The 26673-nt window shown below is 36.0% G+C and overlaps 1 protein-coding gene across 7 annotated transcripts in view; it reads left to right on the top strand.

Moving 5' to 3' along the window:
• Window positions 1–26673, top strand: part of CNTN5 (contactin 5) — a 721166-nt gene that overhangs the window by 203418 nt on the left and 491075 nt on the right. For 6 of the 7 annotated variants that reach the window (XM_076328246.1, XM_076328247.1, XM_076328249.1 and 3 more), the window contains one exon: window positions 861–1000. The exons of the other annotated variant lie outside the window; for it this stretch is intronic. The gene's annotated coding sequence lies outside the window, so the exon portion shown is untranslated. The remainder of the gene's footprint in view (window positions 1–860; window positions 1001–26673) is intronic. 7 annotated transcript variants of the gene reach the window in all.

The raw sequence follows: 26673 nt of genomic DNA, 5'->3' as shown, positions 1-26673 counted from the left end.
TTAATAAAGACTTCTGCAGGAAAAAGACTGGTTTTCAGCCTTCATGTGAAAGTTAATTAATCCAAAAGCTCACATAACATCACAACAGTAGTGGGTTTTTGTTTGTTTGTTTGGTGTTTTTTGCTTTTCTAATTGAGGATGCTAACAATTGTTCAAATTTACTGAAAGTGTTGTGATTTCTCTGTTGTTGCCAATTTAACTTAATGAATGGATATCTAGATAGAAGAGACTGGTTCAAACAATAGTTATTTTAAAGTAGTCTTATGCTGTATTTTTTAGGATGATAAGCCAAATGGTGATGCATACCTCTAGCATAATTTCAAATGAGTAATTTGAAAATGAAGTAATCAATGAAGTTGTAATTGCATGTTATCTGGAAAAGGTCACTTTAAAAAAAAAATAATATGAGAAAGCATCTTTAGAAAAATGCTCATGAGGTGGTTTAAATTCAAACAACAGAAGTTATTTTATATTCCTTCCATTATAGATGAATATACATAAACACAAAAGGCTAATAATGTAAATTTGTAACTTTTCCATTCTTCTCAGTACTATCCTTTCTTTATAGAGTAGCAAGTAAAAAAGAACTCTTCATTCTTTTTTTGTTGTTGTAAGAAATACCATTTTTTCCCCTAACAGCATAAAAACAAAGCACTTTTGAATCCTGTATCCATTCTGAAACAAGAAAGGTGTCTCAGATTTAATTCATACAGCCAACCAACGTTGCCATGTCATGCAACATACAAGGAATGAAACATGAGAGTCAAATGAACAGATCTCCACATACAAGAAGGTGATCTAAGGCTTCAAATACAGCTTTACACATACATATAACTTTTTTTTTTTTCCCTGTTCCACAGATTACCGAAAAGGAGTCCTAATACATTTTGATTCAGTTCAGCCCCTGAGCATCAGCGGTTTTCACTCATACAGGAATTATTCTGTGGAGATCATTTCTGTTTCGAAGGACAACTTCTGTACAGCTGATAGGAGAGTTGAGGTAGTGGATATTTAAATTAAACTGCTTTCTGGAATATGTATATGAGCTTTATTGCTTGCATTTATTAGTTTATAAAATTAAAATCAAACACAGAAGCTTTCACCAGCAATTTAACCTGAATAAGCTTACAAGTGGAACACAGATTAAAAAAAGAAATCCAGTTTTCTGGATAATATTGTTATGTTTCTCACCATGGGTTTGTAGAAGGTTCTGTCTTAAAAGTGTTTACCACTCCTTGTAAATGTTTTAAAATAATCACTGCAATATACTCTTAACCTGGGTGAACTGAATAACTTCTTAAAAATAATTTTTGTCTCATGTTTAATAGCATCTGATTAGTTCTGAAAAACTCTGAAGACAAGATTTAGAGACAAAGTCTATATTGCCCTTCTAACCTCCCAGGTATTTCAATGTGGCTTGGTCTAATTCTAGAATATGGTAGGTTTGTTACAGGAATCTGAAATCACAGGCAAGTTCTCATGAAGGTAAACCTAAAGGTCAGGGATAATGCACCCTGTTAGGCAGTCAGAGTTTGTTCCCAACTAATATTAAGTGGTTTGTGTAACTCAGTGTATGTTTTATTAGAATATTTGAATAAATACAAATCTGTATTAATGAAGCAGGTGATTGTCAAAAGCGGTGTGCTCATTAAGAGCCTATTGTGATACAAACCAGTGCGATATAGCAGCTGTAGGTATGAGTCATTTAAATCTGATATTCATTATCCAGTTGAACGATGGATATTCACTTTAAATTTATCATGAATACAGCCACAGATGGAAATAAGATGGAGTAAACGTCTGTGGTTATCTGTTAAGTGGCGTGCTTCATCATTTAATAGCTGAATGGCTTATGATCATGTAGTTCAGAACACCTCTAATTAATTTTTGAGTTGAATCTTTATTCTCAACCTCAAACTATGGTTTATTAATAGGTCAACATAAAGAGCTTGCTAAAGTGTAATGTGTGGCTGTGCAAACATATTTGGAAGCATATAGTTCATTGTTGGATGTCAGATGTTTTACTTGCCTACCCAACTAATTGAGAATCATATCAGAAAAATAGAAAGCCATTGTAATGAATGATACAGGCAGTGACCTCCAAACAGACATAACTGAATTAGAACTGATGAACTTGATATGAGTAGATTCACAGTGTCATTTTAAATATAAGACAGTTTAACTCATTTTCCTGCTCTTGACAATACATTGCAACCACTAAAAGCATAGGAAAGATTGGCAGGTGAATTTTAACTTGTTTTCTCTGTACAAGCCTTATTAGAGTAGCAGATTTATTGAAGGATATTCTTTATATAAAAAAGCATTTTGGCTCTGAGTGTATGCAAAGTGGGCATTCTGGCATCTAAGAGGTGTCTTTAATGTCCTTGAGGAGCAAGAGGTGATAGGAGGAGAGAAAAGGGAAGAGTTTTTTCCCAAGCTATAAATGAAAAATAATTCTCTCTTCTCTTTCTTGCCAAAGAACAGCAAAGATAAATTTAAGCCATAATTATGTTTGAAAATTTAACTTCCTACAGATTTCTGTTTCTCAGAATAATAACTATTTATAGGCTGAATAATTGTGTATATTGTGTCAGAACTCAGTTAGTCTTTAGGCTGAAGGCTTTTGATAGTCCAATTTTGACAAATATGCCAGGAACATTTATGCAGATATTCTTTCTACACAAATCTATAATATCAGGTGACAGAACTAACTTCTGGCCTGCCAGTCTTTGTGCATGGTGTTAACTTCATCCTCTGTTGCAATAGAGCAGAACTGAGTCTTGTGTCTGTGGTTCATTCCTAATAAATGTTTAAGTGTTCACTTACAGAAGTTCCTAGGTAAAAAAATAAAATAAATTGCCAATGAAACACAAATCACACTGTGTTTTGTTCCACTTCCATAAAGAAGGACTTGGCACAATTTTATGCCTAAGCAGGAGATGTTTATTTACTGGTGAAGAATATGCCCTCAAAACAGTATCTTTGGTACTCCATGCCCTCAACCTCTCAATAAGTACACAGTGTGAAGTAAAACAGATTTAGGGAAAACACTCAGCTCCCCTGACTATAGTCCCTTGAACTTTTTCTCACCTCTGAGGTCCAGGAATACTTTTATCCTTCCTTTCCCAAAATACACAAGATCTCCAGGTTTTTGCTTAAGATTCTGCTAATTCCCCTGTTTCTTTTATTTCATTTCTGTGGACTTATCTTTTGTTGGATTTCCCAGGAATAAGGCTTACATACACGACTGTTAAATCAGAATAGCTGGTGTATGTCAAAGTCTGATTCTTCATTTTAAGTTAATCACTCAGATAAATGTAGAACAACAGCAGCAAAGCTTATATAAACAAAAGAAATCTCTCTGATGCATATTTTTGAATAAGCTATGTCAGTCTTTTTGTAGTACCTATCTTTACCGTGTGGACCTTGGCATAGTGATTATGTTTAATAGGTCTTTTTAGAACTGCTCTTTCTTTCAAATTTTGCTGGAAAAAATTGCACCAGTTAGGAAAAACACTTGCTAAAATGGGCTATATAGGGGTTTTGTATATTGTTATTTTCAACAGTCTGAAATTCTGACAGTTGTAACAGTGATGGACAGGAACAAAAGTAGTAGTGATTTTCAAGAATACAACTCTGCATTGTCTTCCAAAGTGAAGATTTCAATAGATTAACATACTGAGAGAGTGGAAGGGCCTGACACGAATTAGTCATTTTCTGTATGTGTGGAATTTAACAATCCTTACATGGCTTATGCTGGATAAAAGAAAAACAGAAAAATGACCTTTATCTTTGTCACCACTGCAAATCATGTTGTTCCACTCTTCCAGTGATGCGTAGAGGTGGAAATAACGGAGATGAGTACAATAGACTTTTCCACAGACTGAGTTTTCCAGGTCGTTTAATTCTCTCTAGTGTCTTCAGAACCTTTCCAACAGAGCTAATGATAACAGATTGCCACATTATCCTGTTCGTGGTGACCTGTTTGGGTAGCTGCCAGAAATTCTACTCACTCAAAACTACGGGTGAAAAAAAGTGGTTACTGAATTCACTTCTAATGGTTGTTATTATAATGTATTCAGGGCAAATAAAATAATATATTGTATTATTGAGTACTTCATGTGTTAAGTAATTATTAGATTATTTTGAAAACTGATACTTTAGATCTGGGTTGCTGCTCTGCTGCAGCTGGTTTTGAACTTTCCTTGCAGACTCTGGCCTTCTGCCAGTTCACATTCCATGGGGAACGTTAGTTCCCCCAGTCTAACAAGGTTGTTTTTTCAGCATATAGCCAACTAAAGCTATCCACACTAACTTTATCCTTGCTAAAAGAGAAATAGCTGTGGCTCTGAAGGAGGTGAATGTAGCTTTCCCTGGGAAGTGTGATTGCTTTTGGGGTGCATGAGCTTAGAAAAGTGCAAAGGAAAAGTCTCACCACCTGTGCATATAGTGGCATTCAGTCTCAGACATTAATCATTTTAGATTTTACCCTAATTGTTTGTATCTCTAGCTTTAACATAATTTTCTGAGAACCAGGAAGCTTGAAATCAGATACACCATGTGATTTTTGCCATGAAAAATTGAGCCTGTATTTAATTAATGAGTTTGTTTAAATAAATGTATAGAAATCTGCCCATTGGCTACTTGAATATTCAGTGTTTCTCCATTCCAATCAGAACAAAATAATTTTGTAAAAGAAATTTTTCCTGGGAGTTCTGCTTTTGAGATACCTTGCTCTTGCATGTTAGTTCTACCTAATTTTGAAGAGCTAGAGTGATCTGAAATTTTAAATGTTTATTGTTTATTCAAACTGAATCCTAATCTTGGGTGTTTGAAAAAGATTTGAAATAAAATCTTTTTTTTTCTTTTTTTTTTTTTTTAAACTACATACAAGTTCCTATAGAAATGCTAGATACATCATACTTGTTCCGTATCAATGCAAAATTCAGGTTAAGAGTATTACCAAAGGTTACTTACTATACACCAATGATTCAGTTAAGCTTTCCATGTATAAGTCTTTGTTTTCTAACTTAGGACTGATGTTCAAGCTTGTGTTGACCATGTAAGTCACCTGCATAGCTTTCCCTTGGTTATAGATTATAGAACTAGAAATACTACAGGTGGAAAGTGCCATCAAATCTATTTGAGATGTAAATGCTCTAATCAGAAAAGATTTATTCTGGAGTCACACATGAAGAGCTCAAATTTCAATATTACATAAAGAGTTTTGCCTGCTGGATGTAAAGTGTGGCAGTTCAGCAGCTGCTTTGCTAGCAGCTGAATCATCCCATATGAGTAACAAATTCTTTCTCAAGGTGAGGAAAGCAACATAGGCTGGGGAATCATGAGAGTTATCACAGGTAGTAGGGTTAATTGCATCACACTAATTTTAAAAGGAAGGTTTAAAAGGCTTTGGACTTCTACATCTGATATCTTGTTGCCAATGGACATGCTTGTATTCTGAGAAGATTCATGTTTTCAAGGCCTGAAATGGCAATAGTGATTCCCCTCTTTCCTACCTATGTGTTTGCAATAGAACTAACTAGAATATCAGAGGGTTTAGACCTTGAACCCATTTACTTTAAGATTTCAATTTTATGTTATACCAAATTGCTTAATTTTAATTTTGTGATGAACTCTTATATTTTGCTGCTGCATAGCTTTGCAAAGGTTAAAATGCTATAAAATTAAGACGATGTTAATATAAAAATTTTTTGAAAGTCTTCAGATTAATGTCTGAAGTCCTGTTAGACTGTAGTCCTGAAGTATTCAAGTATTAGTATCATTTTCATTAATACTGAGTACATAACTTGATGGATTAAATTGTCATATATATGTTTAAAGTTCACTACAGACTAATGAGATTCTAATAAGTAACATATTAATAGTGGTTCACTGCCTTCTGTTATAGCAGAATGGGGAAAATAGAAATACTATTTTAAGTAATTGCATGTATTCAGGTTTCAGATCTGCTATAAATCTCTCTCCTTACAAGAAGCCATTTTTTATACATCTCAATGTGCTCTAAAGAATAAAAGATTTTATTCTAAGACAGTTACTTAGGCTCAGTCTGACATTACAACAAAGCCTAACCAATGACAAATCACTGCAAAACATGTGGTTCAGTTCTCTCCTTGCTACCCTCTCTTCCCTGTAGCAGATCTACAGATTGTATAGCTAATGCATAATTGTGGAAAAGTTGTTTTGCTTTGTTTTGTTTCATTTCATTTTGTTTTGTGGCTAAACCAGTATATTGGATGTGAGGGAAATTTCAAGGCAGCACGACTTCCACTTTCTGTGGCAACTTGCTATTAGATTGGCTTTGCTATGGCACTAAGCCACAAAGCATGCTTTAATTTTTGAAACAGGGAAGATCCCTGCACTGATACAGCATCAGAAATCCCAATGTGAACAGAAGCGAACTGCATGCAGAGCCACTCCACTGCAAGTGCCACTTGCCACTGCTGAATGATTAGCTACTTTTGCAAAACTAAATAGGGTAGGCCCTCACCCCCACTTCTTGTCTGATTGTGGGGAGGCACCATGCTTTTCAGGAAAGCAGCAGTGGGTCAAGCCTGTCAAGCCATTAAGGTCCAAGCAGGCTCCAGTGTTTGTTAAAATCAGCTCTAAAATTTTCATAAAGGCTAAGTATGCCCCCTTTTGACATAGTGAATATGAAAGCCCAGTCTCCAACCTGGCCATGGCATGTCCAGCTGTGCCCATTGTACCACAGTGTCCCAGCAGCCAGGCTGAGATTAGCCACAAGGCAGCCACTCATCCACAATGGAGATAGATGCAGGCAGATGGAAGTTGGGGAAGATATTGCACAGCCACCCATCCTTTCCTAAGAAATGAGCAGAAGAAAGTTTTATACTGTTAGCCATATGTACTTTGTGAGTAGTGAATGCAAATGTTCAAAGCAACAAGCATCTGAATCTTGAAGACAGTTCATTGACCATGTCTTTTCAGATATTGTATAATTGTTACCATTTTATATGGAATTCAGATATTTGGGTGATAGTCAGCTGTAGAAATCCCTGAGCTAGAGGTAGTTTTGGAAGATGACCATATTTTTCACGATTTTTTTTCAGTACAGAAAACTGATGGACTGAAATTGATAATAAAAAGCCATTGAGACAGCTTAAGTCTCGTGTAGGTTTTATACAGTTTATACGGGCACAACATTTCAGAATAGCCAACTTCATATAAGCATGCATGTATCTGTTTTTGTATTGTATTCATATACATTTCAAGTTTTCAGAAGAACTTGTAAACCATATAATTGTAGTTCTGTTTTATCTCCCTAGACTTGGAAAAAAAATGCTAAAATGCCATAAAGATGTTTATACCATGCTGCCTTTTACATGACTAGAAGGAGAGATAAAGAGGCTGTCAATACACTTTAATTTTGTCTCAGGTTTTCAAACCTGAATCCACATTAGTATCTCAGGTCTTGCAAATATCCACATGACTTAAAATTAATTTTGTTTGCGTAACATGAGGATTTTTTTAGAAGGGTTCTAGGCTACAAATAGCAAAATAAAACACTTCTTTAAAAGACTACTTTTCTGGACTGTAAACTAGAGAAGAGGTCTTGGCAAAGACCAACTGTATGAGATCAAACAAGGCCAAGTGCCAGGTCCTGCACTTGGGTCACAACAACCCCATGCAGCGCTACAGGCTTGGGGAAGAGGGGCTGGAAAGCTGCCTGTTGGAAAAGGACCTGGGGGTGTTGGTCGACAGCCAGCTGAACATGAGCCGGCAGCGTGCCCAGGTGGCCAAGAAGGCCAATGGCATCCTGGCCTGGATCAGAAATAGTGTGGCCAGCAGGAGTAGGGAAGTGATTGTGCCCCTCTACTCGGCACTGGTGAGGCCGCACCTCGAATACTGTGTTCAGTTTTGGGCCCCTCACTACAAGGAGGACGTTGAGGTGCTGGAGCGTGTCCAGAGAAGGGCAATGAAGCTGGTGAAGGGTCTGGAGAACAAGTCTTATGTATGTGGAGCGGCTGAGGGAACTGGGGTTGTTTAGCCTGGAGAAAAGGAGGCTGAGGGGGGACCTTATCGTGCTCTACAACTACCTGAAAGGAGGTTGTAGCGAGGTGGGTGTCGGTCTCTTCTCCCAAGTAACTAGCGATAGGACGAGAGGAAATGGCCTCAAGTTGCACCAGGGGAGGTTTAGATTGGATGTAAGGAAAAATTTCTTTACTGAAAGAGTGGTTAAACATTGGACCAGGCTGCCCAGGGCAGTGGTGGAGTCCCCATCCCTGGAGGTATTTAAAAGACGAGTAGATGCGTCGCTTAGGGACATGGTTTAGTGGGCATGGTGGTGTTGGGTTGACGGTTGGACTCGATGATCTTAGAGGTCTTTTCCAACCTTAATGATTCTATGATTCTATGAAATGGGATATATTTCTGGATTTTGCAATGCTTTTAAGAAAACAGTAGAAAATCCATAGCCTCACACAAAAATTAAAACATTACATAGTATAACAGACGCTCTGAAAATAAACATTAAACATCCCTAATATGCAGCACAACTCCTTTATCAGCAGTTTCAGGGGAAAAAAAAATTCTGCTTTGACAGGATGAGAAGAACCAAAGCTCAATATTATTTGTTGTCAATATACTAATTATTGGTATTTATTTGTTATAGCAGGAGTATTTTTCCTATCTAAAGTCCTCAGAATGAAAGCTATTTTCATCCTTTTAATAACATATGCAGTGGGGTTTCTAAAGAAGTTTTGTAATTAATTCTTTCAAATTCATGTGAACATTGTCTTAATCTAATATTTGGTACTGATAGAAATGAGCTGCAAAATACTTAATGACATTTTGCAAGTACTGTCTTACAAGTTTGTCATTGCCACCTGACACAAGCAATTTTAGAAGTCAACAGTCTTGTTAGTTAATGTTAATGAATTTGGCAGTCACATGTAATTGGCTCTTACCTTGATTTTCATGTCTTTTTATGGGATTGCGTGGGGGCTTTTTGAAAGTATAGACTTCAGCTTTATTGATTGTGCAACTATAAAATCACTTCTTGTAACTGATGTTTGCCTGGATTTTCCATCACATGAAATAAACTAGATAACTGCCAAATCTGGTAAAATTAAGAAGCTCTGTATAAAAAGCAAAGTTCATAAAACTGTAGTGTTCAGATAGAAAAAAAAGACCTTGGGTAGTCTCCAGTCCAATCTCCTGCTCATGGCAGGTCAGCTCTGAGGTCAGACCAGGTTGCTTAGGTCTTCATCCAGTTGGGTCTGGAAATCTTCCAAGGATGGAGACTGTACAACCTCTCTCAGCTTGTGCCACTGCCTGACTGTCCTTATGGTGAAAAAGCTTCTCCTTACATTCATCCTGAACATCTCTCATTTCAATTTGTACCTGTTGTCTTTCATGTTGTTCCCAACTTGCACTGCTCTGAAGAGCTTGGCTCTGTCTCCTCAATGACATAGGCACTGGGAGCTGCTGTTAAGTCTCCCCAAAGCCGTCTCTGCTCCAGGCTGAACAAGCCCAGCTCCCCCAGACTCTCCTCATGGAGCAATCGCTCCAGCCCTCACCATCATGGTGGCCTCCCCTGTACTCCCTCCAGTTGGTCACCGTCTGTCTTGTACTGAGTAGCCCAAAACCAGATGCAGTATTCTAGTTCTGGAAATTCTCAGACAAGTGGAAAATAAGACATTCTTTATCTTCATAAGACAAGATTCAGAAACATGACTGAATTGGCACTTTTTTCTGATTTGAGACCAACTTTAATTTACAGTAGTATGAATCAGACTCCTGCTGATGTACCAAAAGTAGAATTTGGCCTTCAGACACATGCTTCCAAAGGGATGCAAAATTTTGTTAAAAAGAGGATCTTATGTAACTCCTCTTAAAAATTCCTAAATTCAGAATCATCAGAAGGAAATAAGAGATAAGGTAAGAACCAGTGATCTAATTTGATTCTGTAGGGGAATTCTTAAGTTGCTTCTTTTGGTGATATTTGCACAGCTACAGTTTCTTGTAAACATCACATTCTCCATTAAAGAGAGAGAGAGAGCAAAAAGAAAGAACAACTTTTAACTGATGTGAAAGACATCCCTGTTTACTTGTTTTAAAATGGGCGGGAACTGTCCCAGTTCCTATTCCAAAATGAAATAGCTGAATGGCGCTGCTCCACTCACGCTGGTTGATACCAGATTCTCATGCACACCTCTGCTTTCCCAGGAAACCATCCTTGTCCTCAGACCAAGAACGTGGCAGTCATCAGAGTAGCAACTTTCAAGACAGTGAACTTACTGAGGAACTCCTTAAGAAACTGGTAGAAATTAACATTCTACGAGTGACTTGGTAAAAGGAAGACATAGTTTTACACATCACTCCCAAGTTTATTATCTTTTTTTTTCCTTTGACACCCTTAAATATAGATATGTTTTGGTTTTTTCCCTTTTGTCTCTTATTAGATCTAGTTATTAGTGTATATATTTATGTTTTTTTCGTTGCACAGCTTTTCCTGTTAGTTCATGGCTTTATCTCCTGTTTGGTCATTGCACGTGGTGGGGTTGTGCTTTCCTGCTTCTGGATACTAAAGGATATATACATGTGGGCTGCTCGCTGCTACTCCTTCTAGGGGCAAGAAGGAAAATAATGTACATGCAGAGGAAAAATGTGTATCATCCTAATGTAAATATCTGATAAAGGGAAATATTTATAAGGTGATTTCTCTCAGGTTTATTTCTAGCCAGAAAGGGAGAACAGTGTGTCCAAGCCAATGGATCTTGTGAATAAGTGACTGCACTTTTTTTGACACTCTTTTTCTGGGTGTTATTTTTATTTTTTAAGAACCATTAAAAGCATGGACTACCTCTTTTTTGTTAAAAAAATAGTGCGTGATCTCTGTGAAGTTGTAGATGAGAGTTGTAGGTCACCATTTATTATGGCAGAATAGAGGAGAAATATACAGCTTTTTCAGTGTTTCTCTTTTATTCCAAAATCTTTTCAATAAATTCTTAATTTAAAATGAAAGAAGGATGCAGCTTTCCTAAAATATTACTAGGAAATCTGGGATTTAAGTTATTGAAATACTAAAAGTAAAATTTATTTTTACTTTAATTTTAATTTTACAATAAACATATTGTAATAGAATATTCCTTTAAATGTCATCCCAGTTCAGATGTTACATTTAGTGATTTATTTATTTGTAAATGGCAAGTGAAATTTGAAGTTTATGTTCATTTAAGAAAAAACAAGTAAATTAGTTATCACCCAGAATAGTCTACATAATTACGTGATAAAGCGTTAACACCTAGATAGATGAATAAAACCATTATGACCACAAGGTCTCAACATTACCGGTGAAAAAAATAACTGATTTCTTTACTAAATAATAAAATGTGGAAGGAAGCACATATATTGAAGGATAGTCTTGATAGAAATGTTATCCTGTGGGCTGAATATGTTCTGGATTTCAAGAAAGATTTTGTGTGGCTACGTGCAGTAGAGAAAGAGGTATTCTTGAATGCTGTAAAACAAGACTTTTGATAGAGATTCTATCCCCATTTTTGCCAGACTGTCAAAGCCACTGTCCTTCAGGACAGCTCTTTCACAAATGGAAAAGGATAAAAACAAATTCAGCATAACTTTTTTTAATACAGTAACTGAATAAAAGTGGTATGTTAACTGAGTTAAAGTGCAAGGAATGTTTTATAGAACTTATACTTGAATTGTTTATGAGCACTAGGCAATATAAAAATTAATTTAAGTAAATTACTATTTCTAGCAAGTAAAACACAGCATCTAAATGTCATTACAGTAATACTAGTTAGCACTTGAGATGTTTTATGTAGCAAAATTCAATTTCCAGAATTAGATACTGAAAATCCTTCACACTAAGTTAGTTAGTTTAAGCTGAAACCCTTGTTTAAACCTTGATTTGTGCAAACATATAAAGTTTCAGGACACCTAACTATAAGTAGAAGGGGAACAGAATGGCACTGCAAGTGTCTGCAGTTCCTTGGCAAAACTCATTTCAAACTGAGAGAACACTTTGCTTAGTTTTCTGTAGTGAATGTGAGCTAAATAATTGTTTTATTTGTTCAAAGTGAAAGAAATCTTTTTACTTTCAAATTTAGGAAAAGGAAGGTGGGGGGACATCTCAATTTCTGTATATAAACTGAATGTATCTTCAGTAGCATGACTGATTGGACTCTGCAGTGTGGGAAAATATATTCTTATCTCCCCAACTTCCTTACCTACTTCCCTGTAGAGATAACATCCTATTGTGAAGGAGCTGCTAAAGATATAAATATGGTGGATATAGCTCATTCTTCTTTAGGCAAATCTTCATTTTTACTGGTAGTTATTCTAGAGCTTTTAGTAAAGATAAAATTGGCTACAGAAACTTCAGTAAATGGTCTCTGAGCTCAGTTTCAAGGCTACTCTCTGAGCATTTCTCTTTTATCTGCAGTACTTTGATGTATCCGTGGTAGTCCCACCCCTCAAGAATTTATATAAGTGTTTTTATCCAAGATCATTTATAAAATCAGTAATTGCTCTTTTTTTAATATCAGATGTGTTTTTGATAATTAACATGTACTTAAGGAGAGTTATTCAGTTTTCAATATCTTTTGATCCATAGAACTTAGTTAACTATTTTTGTAATGCAAATTTTCAGATAGATTCCTGTCCTACTATCCATAGATTAGGAAAAAGGTATGACTTTGTTACCTTCTTGAGTTTAAAAATAAAAGCTAGGTTGATATTTGGGGTAGAGAACATTCAGCCTTATTTATTTGGTTCAATTTGCCTGGCACTGAATATTACATTTTTACCCTAGGCAGGAATTGCTTAGTCACAGACTTGGTGAAAAGTAATTCATAGTATTTATTAAGATAAATGCAACAAGTCATAAAATAAAAATAAAATGGATATTTTTTTCATTAAAAAATCTCTCTTACTCTGTAAGTCATATACAGATGAAATTTAGCTAACTTTGGGGAGGGGCGGAAAGGAACTTAGTCCCTTGATCAGGACAATAATCCCTGTACAGAAACTGTGGAAGTAAAAAAGTTATTCTCTGTCATTCAGGGAGTCAGAAACATGTTTGCACTGGCTTCTGCAGGTTAAAGGCCCAGCTAGCATATGCGGTTATATGAAAATCAGTTTGCTATGTCCCGTGAGTAATACTGTTCACTGGGAATCCAAAGCTATTGCTGACAAGGAACTCAAGAGAGTGTAAGTCATATAGTAAAGTAGCACTATGCTTTTCTCATTACAGGGTGGTTACAAACCACAGTCTTTCACTTCCTCTCTTTTTCTTTCGTTTGATAAATCAACTGACCTAACTATCCCAGTTCAATGACCTATCTGATAATATGCTTATGAAGAATCTTAACTATTTTACAGGCTAATTATATAATTATTTGTATAAACAGAATCTTTGATCCAAACTGTTGGAATAAAAGGAAATATAGGCAATATAGCTGAAAAATCTGAATCACTAGATTTCATATTATAAAAGATCTTGAAAGTAGAAAGTCTATAAGACAATCAACTAAAAACCTAGTTCAAATTCTACTGTAGTTAATAGCAAAGTTTCCAGTAGTGCCAAGGGTTGCATAAATCCATGAAATTTATAGAAATTTGAAGAACAGCATACAGTCTGTTTGGGAAGTAGAATCCTTTAAAAATTCTATATATGCATTCTTTTCAAAGACAAAATAACTATTGATACTACAGGGAATTTGGAGTGAGCATATTAACTTTCATTAAAAAAGTACTAATTAATTCAAACTTAATAGTATAGGAACTGAGTGGACATATGGATTCATGGAAAGCCAGAAAATGTGAGGTAGCATGGAACTAGATCTTGAAGGTGCAGTATATCCCTTCTTGTGTTTCTGTATCAAATAGACTAAAAAAAAAAACCAAACCCAAAACCAACAAACAAACACATAAACAACACTCATTAAAACTCTACAGTGGCTAACCAGTTTGGTAGCTGTGTCCTGGTTTCGGCAGGGATAGAGTTAACTTTCTTCCTAGTAGCTGGTACAGTGCTGTGTTTTGGATTTAGGATGAGAACAAAGTTGATAACGCACCGATGTTTTAGTTGTTGCTAGGTAATGCTTACACTAGGCAAGGACTTTTCAGCTCCCCATGCTCTACCGACTGAGAAGGCTGGGGGTGCACAAGAAGCTGGGAGGGGGCACAGCCAGGACAGCTGACCCAAACTGGCCAAAGGGATATTCCATACCATGTGACATCATGCTCAGTACATAAACTGGGGAAAGCTGGCCGGGGGGGCCGCTGCTCGGGGACTGGCTGGGCATCGGTCGGCATGATGGTCATCGGTGGTGAGCAATTGCATTGTGCATCACTTGCTTTGTATATTCTTTATTATTATTATTATTATTATTACTACTACTACTATTTTATTTTATTTCAGTTATTAAACTGTACCTATCTCAATCCACAAATTTTCTCACTTTTACTGTTTCAATTTTCTCCCCCATCCCACCACAAGGGGGGAGAGTGACCAAGTGGCTGTGTGGTGCTCAGTTGCCAGCTGAGGTTAAACCATGACAAGCTGTTAGGGAATTTTTATGGTAACCCTTGAGGTGAATTAAACACACGTTTGTGCTTAAATATATATAAAAAATAATGAACATTGCGTTGGGCAGAGTCCTACTGCAATACACAATTCTACATGGAGTCTGCAAATGTGTCACAAGCAGATTCCTTATATACCCTGAGCCAGCACCAGTCCCGAGAGGAGTTGCATGGAGCACCTCAGCCTGGCCGTGGATCCATCCGCCAGCCCAGCTCTGCTGCCCAAATGTGGCCCCTGAGCTTGGGCCCCTGAGCACTTCCATTCCAGGATGGCTACAAGACAATACTGAGGTTATTTCTTATCTTATCACCAAGGGAAACTTCACTCCCTTGCAAGGAATCCTTCTGTCTCTGGCATTTCTGCTTCCACCCAATTTAACCCCTTCTTGCAGTTGGGCCTTTTTGCCCTCCATGTCAGATCATTCCTCAGTCACAAATTACCACTGCTAAGCAGTTACAATTAGAATTTCCCCTTCATAGCTAAAATACATTTTAGGATTTGGGAGTGGAGTAGGAAAGGGAGGGTGGCAGAAAACCCTCAGAAGAGGATCTGATTAAAGCAATATCAGTTGATAAATGAACAATTCATTCTATGAATACAAACCCAACAGAGCTCGTAGAATGACTGACAACATCATATCAATAGGGAAACAAATGACACAGTATAAAGACTATACGAAGAAAAGTGAAAAAAGATGCAAAGCTATGCCAGTCAAAGAATATCCCAAATCATTTAGCAAATAGAAGGCATGCCACACATTGCAACCTTTTAACTCACTAGAATGGTGTGGGGACCAGAGCACAAAAAATAAGTAGAAACAGGACAACCAAAAATATTCATTGCATAAAATTGCATAAACTTAAAAAAAAAAAAAAAAAAAAGCCTAGTGAGACAGATGTTGTAGCTGAACGACTCCAAGGGGCCAACATTGTCTGCTTTTCTGTTTTTAACAGTTAAGTAAAATCCATAACATAGATGGTGGTAGCGTAACTGCTGACTACATAACCATATAGGTGATACAGGAAACCTAAGGGATTGTGTGAGAATTAGATTGGATTCTTAGGAACTAGGCTTGAATTTCCACTTCTGCCTTTGCTTTTCCTATGGAATACATAATTGAGCAGCAGAAGAATGAGAGATTTTTAAACATTGGTTTTATTACTTATTTTTATTTTCCCTTTCATAGAAAGGAAAATGAACATATACCATTATCCTACTGAGTTTCTACTAAGTCATCAGCATTATTAAAACTCCAATACATAGATCATAATTTGTACAAGAGACTTGTTTGTGAACACAGCAAAAGAGTAATAATTCAACTAGGGATGAAGAATGACTCCATTTTAAACCGAAATGCTTTTCTTTAACATTTTTATGCTTGTATGAAATCTATCAATATAATTTTTTTCTTTATAGATTTTCATGGTAAAAACAAATAAAATCTTAATAATTCTTAAGACCTCAGTATAAGTAACTATGAAATGGCCCTATTTGAAATGTGGTAATTGTCATACATAAGTAATCAGTCATGTTGCTAAATTTAAAAATAATTTGGCTGATGAAGAAGAAATGTCTGTTTTTCTTGCATCGTGTGTTCATTTTCCATAACAAATTAGTGCCTGCATAAACTCAGTCTTCCAGACAAATGAATGTTCAGTTAAACAAGAATCTGGAACTTGCACATTAAAATAAATGCAACTGTACTGATCTTAGCAACTGAATTAACGGATGCGTATGCAGTAGTGTCTATTTAGCTGATAACATATACATTGTAAGTTGTATGTAGTTAAAATACACTTTTTACAAATGAATGTGCATTTTTAATTCCAGTTGTACAAGGTTAGAAATGCATGCATGGATTAGAGAGCATGATTTTATTTATCTTTAATTTTGCTTATACAAAACTTGCCATTTGTGAAACAGCCAGTCCAAGATACTAATTTTTAAACAGATAAATTAAAAAAAGGAGTCACTCTTCTTCCATACACTTTACTGCAGGCCTAAGGCACATGCTCAGCCTTGCTGAGTCTCTGTAATCAGTGGAAAGAAATAAAAGAACATAATTCAGTTCAACCAACATCTAAATCATCCTCAGGGTGTCTGTCAATAAAAGGAACCTGGGATGCCTCGTCGGGATGAACTGGCCCAGTATTACATGTTAAACTTCATTTGGCAACACACTACAGCGTCATGTTACAGAAGTCATCTTGTTACGGTTTTGCAAAATGGGGTATGCAGAGAATGTATAATGGGATTTTATGTTGTAATAAATATAACCTGTGTTTAGCGTGAAATAGTTTTCTTCAGAGTATGTGCTGTTTGTATTAGGCATTCAACCCTTATCATATAACCCTTTTATTATGAGGCGCTGAGGAAATTACATTCTTATGGTTAGCAAAACAGAACCTCACAGTTCTTATAAAAGCATTTTGTCATCATTTGGCTTTTCTTCAAAGAGCAGTTACTCCCAACTGACATATCTCAATCAACTGGTCTAATCTGAATCTTATTTAACTGTTAGAGCCTCCATCTACTTTAAGGGACTATACATATATGGTCAAGACTGTAGTCTCCTTCTGACCCACATCTACTAATACATAGTTATATTTGCCACTTCTGTTGCAATATCCTGATTTCAACACACTTCATTCTCTTACCACAATTCAGTCCACCACTGAAACCTTCTGCTTAATATCTGGGTATGAAATGTGTTCACTTTTCTGGCTCCTGCATGTTCCTTCTCTGCCATATGTTTAGAGCTTGTTCAAAGACATATTCTTTGAGCATGAAGTCTACCTATAACAATGTTGGACAGAAAAACTGCTGAACCTCTGATGGTTTAAATCAAATCTGGTTCCAAGTGGTTTATTGATTTATTAATGATACATAATTAACCAGCAGTCAATGAACCATATATTCAGGATCAATATCAACAATACAAAAGATAAACCACAGTGCTAGACATACATAAAATCGTAAGAAACGCCTTTAAATTTCTAAACAGCCTTTTATAACTAATCCCCAGAAGTGTGAATTGCACACACTTGCACAGTTGCCTGTGTGCTCTGGCTTTGCCTGCACCCTACCAGCGCACCCACTGGTGAGACAGCCCCCATGGGTGCACACCCGAGGTGTGGGTCCTGCATTGCAACCTGCACTGCTGGTGCCCTGGCTGCATGAGGCTACCTGTGGGCCCCGACAGTGAGGATGCTCTGCCGTCCCTAAGCAGAGATCGCAGTGGCAGTGGGGTGACTCCGGCATCCTCAAACTGCCATGGTCTTTTTGTACTTCTTTTCAAGCTCACTTCCTTGTTTCCAAAATCTCTTGGTAATCCCCTGCTTACCATTTAATCTAGTAGTCATTGGTATCTTCCTCTCTAGGGTTGCATTCGGGCAAACAGGCTCTCGGACTGTGCTGGGTAATCCATTCACATGGCATGCAGTCCCATTGCCACTCTCCCAGATACTGTTATCTGTGGCAAGGGGAGCACGTGGGCACCCCACATGGGAGCAATCCCACTTACCTGTTATTGTCTTCTGCTGCTTCTATCTTACAGCCACACAGGAGAAGCTTAAAAGTCTGTTCTGTAAATGTTTTGACTTAAAGTCAGTCTTAAACATCTATGTATATATATTCACTGGTTTAAGAACAAAGTAGGCTGCTGGGGATCATGCTGCTTACATAGGGTAGAGAATAAATTATAGCATATTTACCTTGTGATAACCAATTTGCATTTGTTTATCTTTCCTCTAATTTCCATGTTCTTTATGCAGTGATTACCAGTATTTGAATAAATGGCAGATTCACTGCATCTTGTGAAACAAATCATTCCTTTAAGTCATTGTGTTAATCAAATGTATTTACTCTGGAATGGAATTGGTATTTAATGTCATTTGTGCTTTGAGATGTGAGAGAGCTTTTTTTTTTTTTTTTTTTTTATTTCTTTGTCGGCAATTTATTTTTCTGTCAAATACTGAAACATGCCATATATTGTAAAAGTAATTGGATGTAGCTCAAGAATAGAGTAATAAATATCTAGCCAATGTTTTCTTTTGAATAATAAAAAAAAATCCTGAACTTGATTTAGTACACTCTTTCATTAGTAAGTGTGGACAGCGTGTTTGACAAGGGATTTGGAGATTTGGACCCAATAAGAAATCAAATACAGCTGATTATACAAGTACCTATGTACATATTAAAATTTAAATCCTTGTATTTTCAAAGGGGGATTTTAGTTTTATTTAAAAAAAACCCAAACAGATAATAGGCAGATGGTCAACTCTACTGGCTTTCCTAAATTGAAACAGAATGTTTGTACATTCATACAACTTTCCGTTTGTGGAATTTATTGTTTTTGTTTTTAAAAACAAAGTTTTTTAGCAGTTAGAGACACAGCACCTTTAAAACACTGCAGCTGACTCTAGAATAACTGTATGTGACTAATGTCAACCTCCTTATGTCTAAAATTGCCTTTTAAAAATGAATAAAACATTAATTAAGGTTCATCTAATACAATTCTGTTTTGAACTATAAACTAAAATTATAATAGGTTAATGTCACTAAGAGCACTGAAGAGCAAGTAATGTGTCCAGAGTTTTCTGTATTAGAAGAGTTATGTAAAAGCTTTTAATTTGACAGCATTTGGAAAAGCAAATCCTTATAACCTTTATTTAGTTTTAACAGTCTTTTCCCTTTAGAAACTTTAGAGTCTACTTGGATTTGTGGAAAGTATTTTCACTTCATCTTACTGTGGCCTAAACTCTGTTTTATATATATCAGAGTAAAACAGTGTCAATTCTGTGGAAATGATTGCCAAGTAACCTTTGTAAAACAACATTAGATTTTGATTTGTATTGGTTAAATTTCAGCAGAAGATGAAAAGGTGAAGAAAAGCTTGCATTCCACACTCTTCATTTCTCTTGGTTTCTGAAAGATTTTTTATATGTTTCTTACATTACCCCCTGATCTGTAAAGAAATTGTTCACAAATTTTCTTTGAAGATTTCTTTGAAAAAAATGACACTTGAATTTTATTAAAAAGAATGAGCCAATTCTCACTATAGAATGTATTCAAAAAGGCAATTTATTATTCTGTCCTTAGAAGCTATGAGAATTCCTTGTAATGCTAATTTCTCAGTGAAGTTTTACCCTGAGCTTTGGAAAGATCTTGCCAGATGGAAATGATCATTGCCTTCAGAATTTTTATGGAATCAACTATGGAATATTTAACAGAGCAGAAGTTTATGTATGGAGCCCACATAAAAGCTCAGGCACCTAAAGTATGATACAAGCACAGTTGAGGAAAGTAGGCTCAGTTCACCTTCCCACTGAACTTCCATTTAATCGTGGAGCTAATTTCACTTAGTTTTTTTAGTTAATGTTTCCTTTTTTCCTCTAGCATTCTAATTTTAGACAAACACACCACTGCTACTTTGCCTCTCCACTCCTCTACACCTCAAAACCCACTCAAGATCTGGGTGTTGTCCAATCCAGAAGACAAATGTGAATCAGTAACAAGACTTATGTCCTGATGAAATGCAATGGTGCCTCCTTCAGGACCCTAATACTAGGGGCAAAATTTGACATTTCCACAGGCTATTTGAATGTCCTATCTACTAGATGAAGAACAAAGTTCTCTTTATCATGATTGTGTTAGCTAAAGTAACCCTTGAAGAGCCTTGCTTTTGGCCAGAAACTGCCAGAGGTGTGGCTGTTTTCTTCTTATGTGACACATAAAAGGATGTGGCTTCAGAGCTTTGATGCTATGAAAGTCTGGATAAAAGTCATGTATTTAAGTTACACTGATTTTTGTTTTAGTTCAGAAAACAAAATATACGCCTGAGTTCACGAGAGAGGTTAGTTCTCAGGAATTGTTCCTCCAGTCCCTTTCCCTTCTTAGAGTAATCCATACCCTTATTTCACTTCCTAGAATAATCTGTACCTTGATTTATCATTCATTTTAGAAGAGTTTCAAAGGTAGAACTTACCAGGTATCAATTTATGAAGGTGGAAAAGGGAGTTCACTGTCCTACATTAGTTCTAGTTGATAGGTTTCCATTTCCTGTAATACAATCAGTGCTGACCAGCTTTGTAACCCCTGTAACAAGAGACTGTCTGCCCTGGAATTCATGGCCGTTATGGTTTATTTTGGGTGAGAAGTAAAATTGATATGTATTTCTTGGCATTTGTCTCCACAGCTGAGGTAGAGATGCAATATGCATCTCTTCTGGGAGTCTTCTTTTAAACAAAACTAAAAAATCATGATACTTTTATTTAAGAAGTTCTAGTATTTAGTGCCTTATGGGCATTTGTTAGATGTTTCAGAATTAAAGTCATCTAATATAGCTTTCCAATTGGTTAGCATTGGTAGAAGAGAAGTGGTTCGGATAGCGTAAGATTTTAATTAAGGTGCTAATTGTGTTTATTTTTTAAATGAAATATCTTGTAACTCAGTTGAGTTGCTTGTTTGCAAAGATTAGAAAAATCAATATGCTGCATTTACACTCACAAACCAGAATCAGTGTTGTGAGATAATAAAACTTTATTTTCACTCTAATGTTTTTTTCACTGCTATTTACACTAATAGAATGCATTCATGGTGCCTGAGGTGTTGTTTGTTCATAACTGCTACAGTTTGTGTGAATCTCAGCAAAGGTTTCCCTTTCTGTGTGCATCAGGTATGTCTGACATGGGTAGACTGATCTGTGTCTGTGGAAACTTCCTCCTTCTTCCCACCTTCCTTAAGATTTGTTTTTATTATTTCTTTATTTATTAAGTTAAAATATTAAATTCGAGATTATCTTCATATTGTGCCATCCCCTCATTTCAAAGCCACGATTTCAAACAAAAGTTTCAGAGCATCTCCAGAGGTATCTCCAGAGGGTGACACAAGGCAGCCTTTTATTTTCAATTACTATGTGAAGAATGAAATCTAATTTAGGTACTACTGCATGTGCCTTATGAATATTCCTCATTTTGCTTAGGTCTAGAGATATCTTGCTCTGCAGAAACATCAGAGAGTGAAATTCATAGTGCTTCCTGGTGGTGTGTATTGTCACTTTGTCACTGCTATAAATTATGAAAATCTTTGAGAAATAAAGTTTCATATAATTGTTTCTAGTTCATTTGGAACATCTGGCTTGATTTTTTTGAGTACTAGGTAGTTAGTTTTTTCCTGAAGATTAGAGATGGTTTTTTTTCTGTTTCTGTCAAACTCTCTTGAAAATCCAGCTAAGGCCAGACCCTAAACTTGCACAGGCTGCTTGAAAAATTCCAGTCAACAAAAATGCCTTTGATTCTTTATTGGACATAAGCACTGGTTTTGTAGCATTTAACCTTTATAATAAGGATACAACCTGAGATGACTACAGTAGCAAATATTCTGCTGCATATATTTTAATTATTGATAAATAGATGTCTACATTGGGTCCCCTGCAGCTATCAACAATACTTGCTTTACTGAAGCTGCCAACTGGACAGCTTCAAAGGGCCAGAATACCAACAGCAGGCATGAGAGCACTGCAGTGAATTTCAAAAGAAGAGATTCACAGCAGGACTTTATTGATAACCCATATCTCAACCCACTCTCTACCTCCCTAGAGGTGACTGTTCAACAAGGACACCCTCCTGCACTGCAGATTCACATGTGCACTGGGAGGGTGGATTCACCTTGAATCCTTGCCAGAGGAATTGTTTGTGAAACTAATGTAATAAAACTGTAGAATACTAATTAAAAAAAAAAAAAAAGAGACCCTGGGATTACATGCAATTGTCCCCCAAATACAAGTTAACAGTAGTAAACAATCTGTTGTTCCATGGTGATTACATATTATATTATAAGAATCTCATAGAGTCTGATATCCATCTTGTAAGTGAGTATGATAAGTGAATATGATAAGTCAGACACTGTAGAGTATTTTCCATATATATATATATATAAAAATGGGTATTTCTTTTGTATATCTGTATTTTAAAATGGAACTTGTTCAATGCCATTCCCATAGAGATCATCATCCATGTAACAGAGTCAATACATTTTGTGCATTGTAGTTTATTTTCTTGTTGGAGCAAGAATATTTAGATAGAAAGTAGAATAATAATTCATAGGGACTCTTAAAAATGTGATCCTTCCATAGGCATTTGATTTTGCCCCACTTTTATTTTTCTTTCAAGGTTATGGAAGCATAATCTTTTGGGACAGGTTCTCCCAAGGGTGGTTTTCTATAAGAAGGAGCATAGATAGCTAAAAAGAGACTAAGAATAGTCTTAGCTTAAGAAGAAGAAAATCCAATTCTTAGTTCAGAGCAAGGTATTAGAAGCAATATAGTATATCATACTCTCCTTGAGAAAAGTTTCTTCATTGACATTAAAGAATGCAAAATCTCCTGGGGAGATTCCGATTGGACACAAAAGGAAAATTTTTCACAATCAGCCATTGGAATAATCTCCCCAGGGAAGTGGTGGTTTCCCCAGCATTGGACACTTTTAAGATTTGGCTGGACAGGGTGCTGGGCCATCTTGTCTAGACCGTGCTTTTGCCAAGAAAGGTTGGACCAGATGATCCTTGAGGTCCCTTCCAACCTGGTATTCTATGATTCTATGATTCTATGAAAATATTATGGACCGTAGGTAACTCAGTAATGTTTCATATCTGTGCTGAGTTCATTAACAACTTCGATACCCTATAATAATCACGACATCTTGAAATTGCCAAGAACACCTATTGGACAATTATGTCAAGAGCTCCAAAGTTCTTGCTATTGCGGCTATCTTGACAGCTGTAAATAATTCCTAATAAGATGTAAAATAAACTTCTAGCTTATACTCATACAATTACAAGTATTTTCTATTACTTTCAGAAAATTAATAAGACCCACTATGTTAAGTAGAACTAATGAGGGGGATTTATTTCTCTTCTCCTGATTTATGCTAATATGAGTGTGTCTGTAGTTTGAATTAGACTGTCTAATGCTGTTTTGGCCAGGATTAGAATTTCTCAAAGGCTTTGCATTCTCACATGGTTACCACTTCCATTCAGCTATTTCCCCACCGGTAGTTTTAGCCTGTATGTTAACACTAATTGCAGAACACTAAATAGTTCATTTTAATCTTTAATAAGTTTACATCTTTTCAAATTGATTCTTGGAGTGTGAAATCTCTGTTGTCATTGCAGTTTAACATCTTAGCATCTCAGAATAGGAATATGTAATGAAGCTTTTTCCATTGTTTTAGAAGATGATTCAGCAAGTATTGATATCAGAAAGCATAATGCCCTTTTCTTGACTTTAAACATAATTAACGCTTGTAATTATAAATTCCCTTTATCACTGTGTATCAGTGCTGACACTGACTGATCTTGGCAAACACCAAGAGTAGACAAAGTCCAATGTAGTTTTGTAAATGTCAATGTATGACATCACCACGGGGAGCTGGCATCTTTCTGTACTGACAGAACGGAGGCTGTAATTAGAAATGAATGACAAGGTGTTTTTCATCTTTGATGAAAAAAGATTTTTGTGTCAAAATATCTCACCGCAGGAACAATTTTTCTCTAAGCATTTCTTGTCCTGAACACATTTTGCATAATAACACGGGGTGGAGGGGAGAGGGGAAGGGAGGGCAAAATTATTGCACAGTGTTGCTAAGTGACAGAACAGCAGATGTCCTGCATTTGCAGATCACAAATGTTTGAATGCTATCATATTGTGATAGTGACAGATATCATTCAGAGGAATACTTAATATATCCACTATTTCAAAAAAATATAAAGAAAATCAAGGGTATTAAAATTTTTGAGGCCTTATGTAGGGAGCATTTTAAAATTACTTGACAAAAATAAATCATCTAGTTCAGAAATGTGTTTTAAGGATTTAATCACATGAAACATAACCACTTTAGGAAGATAAATGTCCTGAATTATGTTTTCTTGATCTCTTAAATAGCAGAACACCTACCTGGTCAGTCAGTGGAAGTGGTATCTAATGCCATCTGAATTTAAAATATTTAATAATTGACCTAGTAAATGGATTTATAGTGCTTATATTAAAATTAGTATTTAAACAAGTGGCTGTGTTTGTGTTATTTTAAATTAAATATGATCTTTGAAGCACTATAAAAACACTACAGAATGGCATAAGATGTTTTCAGGGAAGTACATCACTTCCAGAATGGCATAATCTGAAATTATGGCACGTAGGAAAGTAAGGTTAACTTTGATAGACAATGAATGCCCTAAATTTTTATTAAGTCTTGTAGATTTGCAAGACAACTTGATCAGTTTCCCAAAGCTTAGAGAACACTTTCATTCTTCATAGCAAATATATCTGTTGAAAATTAGATAACATACAGGTTGCAACTTGAGCTTTCAGGTTTGTAGTTTATTTCTCCTGCCATTTACTTAAAATTTGTGATTAGACATATGCACAGACAGTATATTCTTTTGCTAGTCCTGTGGTCTCTACCTCAATTCTTCACAGATCCTGAAAACATGAAAACAAATTCTAGTTCAAGGTATAAAGTCTGTGCAATTAAATGAAGCTTTCCCTGTATTGAGAAGTTTCCAAATTTAACTCTCAAATTGACTTCAAAAAGCAAAAATTGAAAAGGTGTGCACAAAGCAAATCAAAGGGTGCTTGTAAATATTTAGGTCTGGTTACAGAGCAAGACTCTGTATGTGTGCAAATAAACATATAATTTACTAGATCTATTGAAGCAGGAAGAAATGGTTGGTACCTCCCTCCCCCTTGATATTTCTTTAGTGTGCTGCCAGTGGGATTTTTGACATTGTCTTGAATGAAAAAGTGTAAAGTTGCAGTCTCTGGAACCTCTTTCCAGATGATTGTCACTTACTTGTTTTTTTTGGCTAGACTCTGAGCTTCATTCTCCTTTTCTCCGAAAAGGCAAACATTTCAGAAAAATCCATGGAACTTAATGGAGCTACATTAATATACAGATGATATAAATGTAGTTTGAAATTAAGGTATCTTCTGTATAGAGCTTTGCTGAAGAGACACAATTTAATTCTTATTTATTTGATAATTCTCTTTCACTGATGGAATTTGAACAGTCTTTAATATGTGTTTATAAAGCATAAATACATTAATGCAGTGTTTAGAATTCTAATATGCTTTTCAAAGTTTTTATTACCTTGATAAAAAAATGGAGTACATAATTATGATCTATAGTGTTAAAACCTGAAGCATCATTAAAAATCCCATAAATTATTTTAAAAACTGCATATTGTGTTAAGTATTCAGCTGAAATGAACAGTTAACCAAATTAATTGTCATTGCTTGAAAAAATATTTGAACTTGTTTTGTCTGTTGTCCTGGTTTCGGCAAGCAATATCTTCCTGGAAGCCACAGGGAAGTTGTTGATCAGCCGTTCTGCCCACTTTAACAGATGGTGGAAATGACCAAATTGCAGATAGAGAAGGGTGTGCAAAAAAAGAGAGAAAATCATGTGAAAATGAAGGGGAGGCCGCTTCATAGCATGGAGTCTCTCTGCCTCAGTTACCAGAGAGAGAGAGAGGAAAGATGCTGGCTGTGTACACTCACCTTCCTTCTTCATTGTAATGCTTGCCAAAAACTTTACAAAGCTCATTGTCACTATCCCATCCTCCTTCCCTCTACTGTACTTTTAGGTGTTTTTAGGAGTGCTAAGTCTGACAGTTTCCTTTAGGCTTGAGAAGACTTTTTTTTTTTCCTTGTTGGGCCAAAACTAGCAGAAGCCCGGAGGAATTTTTAGCATTTTTTTTCATCTTTCTCAGATCACCAAGCAAGCAAAATTAATTTGAGAAGGAGTTGAACAATGGATTTTAATGTTCAGGAGTTTACAGGAGTTTTTAGCTTATTTGAAGTTAGTGCTGCCCTTCCTATGTATAGGCAAAGATAAACAGACATATGTTATGGCTTATAGAATAGACATCCTGCAGCCCTTGCATTAGATGTACTGGGAAACAATTTAAAAACTGTGGTACAACTTTTCAAATCAGTCTGATGTCTGTTTTATTGCCTATGCTAAACAAAACTAGAGAAGATTTCTCTGTAGCTGTATTTGCATAGATCTCCTTGGCAAAAATGG

Source organism: Aptenodytes patagonicus, chromosome 1 (genome assembly GCF_965638725.1).
Source record: "Aptenodytes patagonicus chromosome 1, bAptPat1.pri.cur, whole genome shotgun sequence".
NCBI lineage: Eukaryota > Metazoa > Chordata > Aves > Sphenisciformes > Spheniscidae > Aptenodytes > Aptenodytes patagonicus.
This window is presented reverse-complemented; position numbering and strand designations above follow the sequence as displayed.